Source organism: Oryza glaberrima, chromosome 10 (genome assembly GCF_000147395.1).
Source record: "Oryza glaberrima chromosome 10, OglaRS2, whole genome shotgun sequence".
Taxonomy (NCBI): Eukaryota; Viridiplantae; Streptophyta; class Magnoliopsida; order Poales; family Poaceae; genus Oryza; species Oryza glaberrima.
The window spans coordinates 4,840,461-4,849,347 of record NC_068335.1 but is presented as its reverse complement, the minus strand read 5'-3'; the positions used below and the strand labels follow the sequence as shown (position 1 = coordinate 4,849,347).

The following is an 8,887-nucleotide window of genomic DNA, read 5'->3' as shown; positions in this document are numbered from 1 at the left end:
GTGCCTTCATGCAAGTTCCGAAGCGTGTCCCAAAACACTTTGGCACTCTCAATGCCATCCACACGGTTGAACTCACTTCTACTCAAGGCGCTAAGTATTGCATTAGCGGCTTGAGCATTCTTGTGCTCGTTCTCGTCGTCCTCCTTGTTGGGATCTTCGGGATTCTGCAAAACATAGCCTTTTTCAACTATTCTCCAAATAGATGGGTTAATAGACTTCAAATGCATCTTCATCTTATGCTTCCAAGCGGCATAGTCCGTACCATTGAAGTACAGAGCTTTGCCGCTATAAGTACTCACATAAGATGTAGATGTAGGTGGATAGTCATAAGGAAACGTAGCTCCCTTATCACCATCTTTGCCATCCCCCATTTGGCCCGACATGATCTCTCCAAGCGGTTAATCCTAATTAGGAGATTAGGCTCTGATACCAATTGAAAGTGTCAATTAGGCCTAGAGGGGGGGTGAATAGGCTAATTCAAAAATCAATCTAAAAGCGGAAGCAGTAATTTTCAGATATTTCCGAAATTTTTGGATATATCCGAAAATTTTCGGAGTCAGCACAACTAGCAAAGTAAATCCCAGATCTAGTCGCCTACAACAATAATATGCTAGCACAAACAGCAACTAGACTTATGGCGGCTCAAACAAGCAAAGCTAGTGGAGAGGGAGAAAGTAAAGTCACCGAAGATGAAGCTCACGAAGTTGTTCCCAAAGTTCGAATCCTTGAGGGGATTCTACTCTCCGTTGAGGAGCTCACTAAGAGCCGGGTCTTAGCTAACCATTTCCTCAAGAAGTTGCACTAAGCACTCCTACTTCCACTAAGGGTATCTCTTCCCTTTCGGAGGTGAGATCCGACCTTCACAAACTTCTCCCGACCAACCACAAGTAGATCGGTGGCTCGGGAGTGACACCTAGCTGCCTAGGAGTCCTCAACCTCCAAGAGTAACAAATGAAGCAAAGAACTCCCGGAAATGATGCAAGTGCTCACAAATCTTCACAAAGTCAACAACAAGCACTCACACAAACTCGAATCGACAACTCCCACACACACACCAAATCCGAATCGAACACGGGTGAGAGGGGAAACAAGAAAGTAAGGCTCAAAAGTGCTAGAGAGAGAGCAAGCCAAGGGCATAAATAATTGCAATAGAACCAGCAGCCCTCACAAGTGACGGGAGGGGGCTATTTATAGCCACAGCCCAAATTCTGCCCGTTATGTACAATAATTGAGATTTTTGGATATTTCGAAAGATTTTCGGACATGTCCGAAAATTCCAGCTCAGCACCAACAGCAAAGTCAACGAGAGATTTTTCGGACATTCCGAAAACTTTTCGGACAAGTACGAAAATTTCCAGAACCAAAAACACCGTTCTGGATGTTTTCGGAAAAGTCCGAAAATTGCTTTCGGACAAGTCCGAAAAAACACAGAAGCGTTTTTGACTTTGCTGAAGTTTTTGGAAACTCCGAAAATCGATTTCAGAAAAGTCCGAAAATAAACAGAACCACATTTGCCTTCTCAGTCATTTTCGAAAAGTCCGAAAATGTCTTTCGGACATATCCGAAAATTTGCAGAAGCGAAAATTGGTTCTGTGCATTTTCGGAAAGTCTGAAAATGACTTTCGGAAAACTCCGAAAATTTCCAGAACACATCAAACTGAGGAGAAACACTTTTAAAAATTGATTTTGAGCACTTTGATCACTCCTCATATGTCAATGCATCATCCCTCTTAATAGTGCGGCATTCCTATTGACTCAACAAAAAGAAAAGGTACAATATACCATTTGCTCATTTGCCGCATCACATCTCATCAACGTATTTGGCGGGAAATGCATTACGCTAACTCATTGAGGACATAACAACCTTCACATTTGCTTAAAAAATGTTAGTCCTCTCTAATCACATTGTAATTAATCACCAAAATCATTAGGGGCCTAGATGCACTTGCACTTTCACCTTCAACAGCTCAACCAACCGCACCCAATTCCCAAGTCAACCCCTTCAGCGAATGCTGTCGGGAGCTCAAGTCAAGGTGCTCCGATTTGGCAACCGTCGAACCAGTTCGGCGCAACACCCCATGCAAGCCAAAGCGCCCTGGTCTAGCAGCCATCAAGTCAGTTTAGCACGGCGATCAACCAAGCAAGTCAAGAAGCCATGACCTGGCAGCAAGCACCAAACGTTGAACAGAACATTGCGAATCATGCACCGACAACCAACATCCAAGGGATGATCACATGCTTCGGCCCGGCACAGCAAGCAAGCCATGCGAATCAAGGCACCATGCACTGGGCCCAAGTCCCGCAGTTCGACCCAAGCCAGATAACCCAGGCGGTTTCAGCGGAAATGCAAGGAACACGGTTCGGAACCAGGCCACACCCGAACACAATGGCCCAACCGCATGTACAGGCAATGACCTCCCCATTCGCCACCCCTTACCCAAGCCTGAATTCACCACATCAGGGCGTAATGATGAAAGGCGGAGGTGAAAGAGGATTGCCATTAAGCTGGGGGCTCAAGAACCATCCTATCCCACCTCAGTTCATGTACCCAACCGTTGCAAGGTATTCGGGCGTGTCAGACCCAAGCGAATTCTTATCAATCTATGAGTCAGCAATCGAAGCAGCCCATGGCGATGACAATACCAAGGCGAATGTCACACCCGGAGTTTTCCTTTCCCTTAGGTTCCAAATCACTAATAAATGACTACAAGAATTTGCTTTCGTTAACCAGTAGAAAACCCTAGTTAACAATGCATTTAATAATCGAAATTGTCAGGGAGAATTTTTTTTTTCGAATTCTCTTTGCTCTGAAAATCACTAACATGACTTAAAGAGTAAATTTCATATCATCGGAGTCAATGTTGCTAAGTTAAAAGTGTCAAGATAATTTTCTTCCTTTGCCTTGGATCGTGAATTGTGCCCAATTCACTCCCCTCTCAGTCCGCGGTTTCGTTTTGCATGACGAACTGTATCCGTGCCAGTTCGCAGGACCGTTTCCGTTCTTTTCCTAAAACGGCACCACATTGTTTTTCCTTTTTGGGAAAGTCCTAGTCTCCTTGTTTCCTTTTTCCTCCCCCTCTCCCCAGCCGGCCGAGCGCGCTCCCCCTCCTTCTCTCGCACGCACGCCCCCTCTTCCCCCTATCCGACTTCCTCCCCTCCCTCCTAGTCCTACTCCCTCTAGGAATGGGTGGGAACTGGATTGGAAATGGGAAGCTACCACCGGAAACGGCGGTGGCTGCCCATTTTTTTTAACGCTGGAAACTATTTTCGCAGGTGGACCAATTACACGCCTATGAAAATCAACTATTTTTATAGGCGTTGAGTTGCAGGCATACCGCTTGCCCGCCTGCAAAAACGTGATTGGCCCGTCTGGAAAAACACTTTTTCCAGTAGTGACAACAGTAAATGATTTGTAAATGATGATGTGGCCTCATAGATTTTAAGCTTTACAGTAGTAAATGATTTGTGGAGAGTACCAAATTCTATAGGAAGAAAGGTGCTGCCTCATGCCCATCATCATCACTGGAACACAAGTTCACAATATCACCCTCATCGTCTTCCTTGCCCTTCCTTGCAGCTATTGGTGCTATAGTTTGGCTACATTTTGCTCTGAATGAATCGACAGCAACTAGAGGGCTTGGTGGATTATCATGTTGAATTACAGCTTCTTTGCCCTTCCTTCTAGCTATTGATGTAGATCCTGTGTCTAGTAGGTTAATAGCCAAAGGAAATATATCCTCCACATCGGTATCTCCCTCGCAACGCTCATTTGGATCCTCCTTTTGCCTCTTAATCTCCTTTAACTTCTCCTCCAAATCATTATTGTACAGTTGTAGAAAATCTTCATCATCCGATGATGGATTTGAGCTATCTGACACGGCATCATTTACCAAAACACACAAGTCATCCACCTCTACAATTACATCACCCAAGTTTGTAACCAATTCAGTCTTTGGACCATGCAGAGTGCTTGACTGAGATATACCTTGTCTCTGCATGATGTACAAGTTTGCAACCTTTTCACTCTCAAACTGCTTACACATTTCATCCACTTGCCAATCACTTTCTGTAGCAACCATGCTAGCTACACCCCTCCCATCTTTCTTGTTGTAGTAGATAAAATCACAATCTAAGTAGCCAATGTGTCAACGATCAGTCCAACCAAATTGAAGTAGCAAATGATATCTCTATCCATCTTTTTCTGCGCATGCATCGGGCCATTAACAGTATCATCACAGAACAAATTCAAGGTCCAAATGTCATCCTCCATCCTATCATATCAAGAAAATCACTGATGACTAAAAGCACAATTTAGCCAAAAAAAAATCTGCTGCAACATTGTCTTATCGAACTAAGATTATCGTGGGTTCAGCAACTAAATGGGAAATTTCAAACCCATCATCCATATAGACAATTAGGGTTCGTTTAGCAAGCCAAATCTGCAGTAAATAAATGGGGGGAAAGCAATCATACCTGCTACAAAGTTCAGAACAAGGCTAATCTCCTTCCTCCACGGGTCTCCTTGATCCTTTGTTGTGTATCGATCAAGTTATGTACTATGCTGTTGTCTAGGGCAGAGAAGTGGCGGGAGATGGCCCCAGGTTGGCGCCAATTCTTCGCGCCTAGTGATGATGTGGAGGGGATTCCCGCTTTAAGTATGGATGTCCTCGTTGTGGAAACAGGAGCATAATCTTGGAAACGGCGACAGGAGTAGAAAACGGCGACAGGAGCGGAAAACGGTGAAAAAAAACGGCGCACAAGAGGAGAGTAACGGAATATGGGTGGTATGCAACAATATGCCCCAAAGGGTGGGGTTTTGTGATAAAAATTAGTTAACATGGTTTTGTGATAAAAATTAGTTAACATGTGGTTTTGTGATAGATGTGCCCCAAAACCTGAGGTTTTGTGATATTTACTCTAAAAAGAAAACATGAAATCCCTCAGGGTAGAAGTGGAGCCGTAGAACTTGTACTCAAGCACAGCACGGGATCAGGCGGGGCTCAAGGGTGCAGGACGGCATTGGTGGAAATAGAGGTTGAGCGCTAACGGTGGCGCTTGCGAGGCTCGAGGTCAAGCACAGCGTAGGCTCAGGAGGAGCGCAGCGGCAGCTCTTGCTGGCTTGAGGTCGTGATAGCGCCGATACCAAGAGGACTTGAGTCTCTTTTTTCTTGCGGTGGGGACTCGAGGTTTAATGTGGCATCTGTACTAGTGAGCGGCACTGGCGGGACTCAAATGTTGAGATGATGGCTGTGGAGGTCAAGGTTGCCATCGATGCTTCTAGTGATATGGAGAAGTGATAGGACCCAAGTGTCAAGGTCTTAAAATAATCCTCTCCTTGAAAACTCGCACTCCAAAAATCTCGGACCAAAAATCCGTCCTTGAGATCCTAAAATCCCAAATCAAAATTTCTTTCCAAAATTGAAAATCTGGAATTTGAAATTCCTTCGGAAGTCCTTCATAAATTTCTCTTCATCTCCAATACCAAGATTCTATCAAATTTTCTCTTGAACTCCTTCCCTTGGTCTTTCCCCAAAATGCCCAGAGTTTAGTTTTCAAGTTTGAATTCAAATCCAAATCCAAACTATCAAAACATCCCCCTTGGAAGCTCCTCCTGGAAAATTCGAAAAATGTTACTATTAATATGGGCCATTTCCTCTCCCTCTCTCCCCTCCCGGCCCACGGCCGCCGCCTCCTTCCTCCCTCTCCCTAGGAATAAGTTCACTTTTGGTCCCTCATCTTAACATCGAGTTTGAATTGGATCCCTAAACTACAATACCACAATACCAGAAACATTGACCCTACAACTTTTTTAGAGTGAATTGCACTCAACATTAAATAGTATATCATACGTACAGAAATCATCTAGAAGTAATAGACATGAAGCAATCGTCATAAATAAGGAAATCAACCCGAAACCAACTCCAACACGGAGTTTGCCGGTCAAATCATCGGCCAGGCCAGTCCGACCACACCCATACCTATGGTCTGACTGCAGCTATCAGGCCAGTCTTACCACATCAAAACCTATGGTCTGACCGCTCTTTGAGTGCAAAACAACTTCGTCCAACCACCATAATCAACTCACATGCCAATTGTTTATCGTACAAACATTAATCAAGACATTAATTTCACACAAGGCATATATTTTCCCATCTAATTGTGTCGGTCAATTAATTTTCACATCAAGGATACATGAAGTAAAATTGCTGTCAACTAGACATTATGTAATGTGAGATCAACTCGTTGGATGACATAACTTGTGTATGTACGAGAAAAATATAAACTAATTAGCTATTTATTTTCATGTGGACAATTGCCTGTTTGCCTGTTGTTTATATGATCCCATCAGATCAGTTCCTTACAGTTCACTATTTTCAAGTGGACATAACTTGTGTATCTACAGATCTGTTCACTACATTTCAAGGTAAAGATATACATGAAAAATAAAAAACAATTGTATGAAAAACAGTTTTACTTGGAAAACTCACAAAGCAGAGCAATCATACATTTGAAATGGGTTAAATTATACGTATGTATAAAACAGCTCTGAAGCAGCTACATGCAAGTACTGATCACCTAATTCTTTCCCATATTTGTTTCTGGATTTGTCCAACAGTGACATTTCTTATGTGGCTTATCTTCATAAGATCTTCATCGCATTCATCTGAATCTCTCATTTTCCGGAGCCTCTGTATGAGCTCTTCTGATGCTTCAAGCAAACATAATTTCTCAAGGACTGTAAGGTGCTCAATCCCATGAGGAAGATCCCTCAAATTAGGGCATTCTATGAACAATAAATAATCGAGACTTTGCATTGCGCCATTTTCTATATCAACTTGGTTGAGCTCTGGAGCGCCCCCTACAATTAGAGTTCGAAGGTTTGGAAATGATCCTGCAGAAAATTTCAGCCTCTTCCCTATAAAACCCTTGGTTGATATTTCCAGACAGTATAAACCATGTAACACAAGGAGGCTAGAAAAGGAATCTTCATCAAGCCTGCAGAATGCCAGCCTCAACCGAGTGAGTGTGCTCACATGGGACCAAGATGAAAGAACCTGAGGCATAGATGTTTTTCTAGTATCCCTTCTATGCCAAGCCAAGAAACTGTCATTGGTAAATGGAGTCCTTCCAGATGCAGCACCTCCATCTCACCTGGAGCAGTAATTTCTAGATGAATAAGATGGCTCAGTTTGGTGATAGCAGCACACAAGTCAGCAGAGTATTCACTTTTCACGTTGGCGACACCCAATGTTCTTAGCTCTCTCAATGCTCCAACTTCATGCAGAATCTCTGAGCTCGCTTTAACACATTGAAGAGCCTGCAGTCCTGTCAAGTGTCGTAAACCATTGGGCATCTCGATTCCTCCAAAGGCACCAATTATTTCATGATCTCTGAAAAATGTACCTGCATATAGATATCTCAGCTTCTCAAGCTTTACTACATGCTTTGGTAAATATGATAAATTTGTCTCAAAAGCATCAAGGACTTCTAAGTTTTGCAATCTTCCCAAGGATTCTGGTAGAGTTTCAATGTTTGTATTATGAAGTCCCAAATATCGCAAATTAAACAAGTCAAATACTTCATTAGGAAGCATGTTGATCTGAACATTTTCTAGATCCAATGTTGATAACATAATATGACTCTTGAAAACATGGAGTGCACGTAAATATGTAGCACCGGACCGATCCAGTTGTTCAACATTTTCATTCTGAATTGATAATCGACGGGTGCCTGCTACTAAAACTTTCCTAGATCCATTGTAAATTTGACAGAAGCGTTCTTCATTTGATTTGTTGAGGGCAAGAAGGTGAATAATGTCATGCATTTGGCATTGGCGCAGTCGTCCAAATTCATTCCTCCTCACTACTTGTAGTAGGCTTCTGTTAACAAGTTCATTAAGGTAGCCCTCTGCAACTTGCTCCAATGTTTTGTTTCCTATTTCTTGGATAAATCCAGCTGTTATCCAGTGCCGAATTATCTTTCTCCTATGTATCAAATAGTCTTCGGGGAATATCGTACAATACATCAAACAGTTCTTCAAATTGTATGGGAGATCCTCCAAACTGAGCTTCAAAATATTACTGACATCAAAGATTGCATTGTTAGTAAGTTGAATCTCCAACTGCTTGTACATATTTTCCCATTCAGAGTATGTTAGCTGTTTGCAGGACAGTAAGCGACCAATGCATGCAATGGCAATAGGCAAGCCATTACATTTCTCCACAAACTTTTGTGCTAAATATTTCAGTTCCAATGGGCATGTTTTGTTGTCATTGTTCCAGAATGCCTCCTTGCAAAATAGCTCCCACGAGTGATGTTCATGAAGTGGTTCCAACTGAATTACAGAATTTCTAGTTGCCAGTAGTGCCACTTCATGTATTCTTGATGTGATAATGAATCGAGAGATACAATTAGTAGGAAAAACATGCCTTACTTTGAACCACACATCCACGCCCCAGACATCATCCATTATCACGATATACCTTTTGCCTTGAAGATACCTGCGCATCATCTCGATTAGAAAGTCTTACATTATGAAACGGAGGGAGTATATTACTACAACAATAAAATATACTTACAAATAAATATTATGTCCAAGTAAACTTATGGCCGTTTTCTAAACTTTCAATCAAGAAAAGCTGTGGGCTGTTAGTGGTCCATCAAATACCCGCCCACAATCTATTCAGGTCAATGGTCCAACTGTACAACAAAGGAATATATTATGGGCCAATGTCTGTCAATAGGAAATAAATACATCACCCTGGATCTTAACTCCTTCCCTAGCAACATACAAATAATCACCCTAGCTTCAGATTATTTTAAGAGAAGGCTCAGTTGTGTTATAGTTTTGGTTTTGAAAAGAGAACAACAATAGAAACATTCCAAT

The 8,887-nt window shown here is 42.4% G+C and overlaps 1 pseudogene; it reads right to left on the bottom strand.

Moving 5' to 3' along the window:
- Positions 1–6,572: 6,572 nt before the first annotated feature.
- LOC127752697 (disease resistance protein RPM1-like) lies at positions 6,573–8,512 on the bottom strand (annotated as a pseudogene).
- Positions 8,513–8,887: the final 375 nt, after the last annotated feature.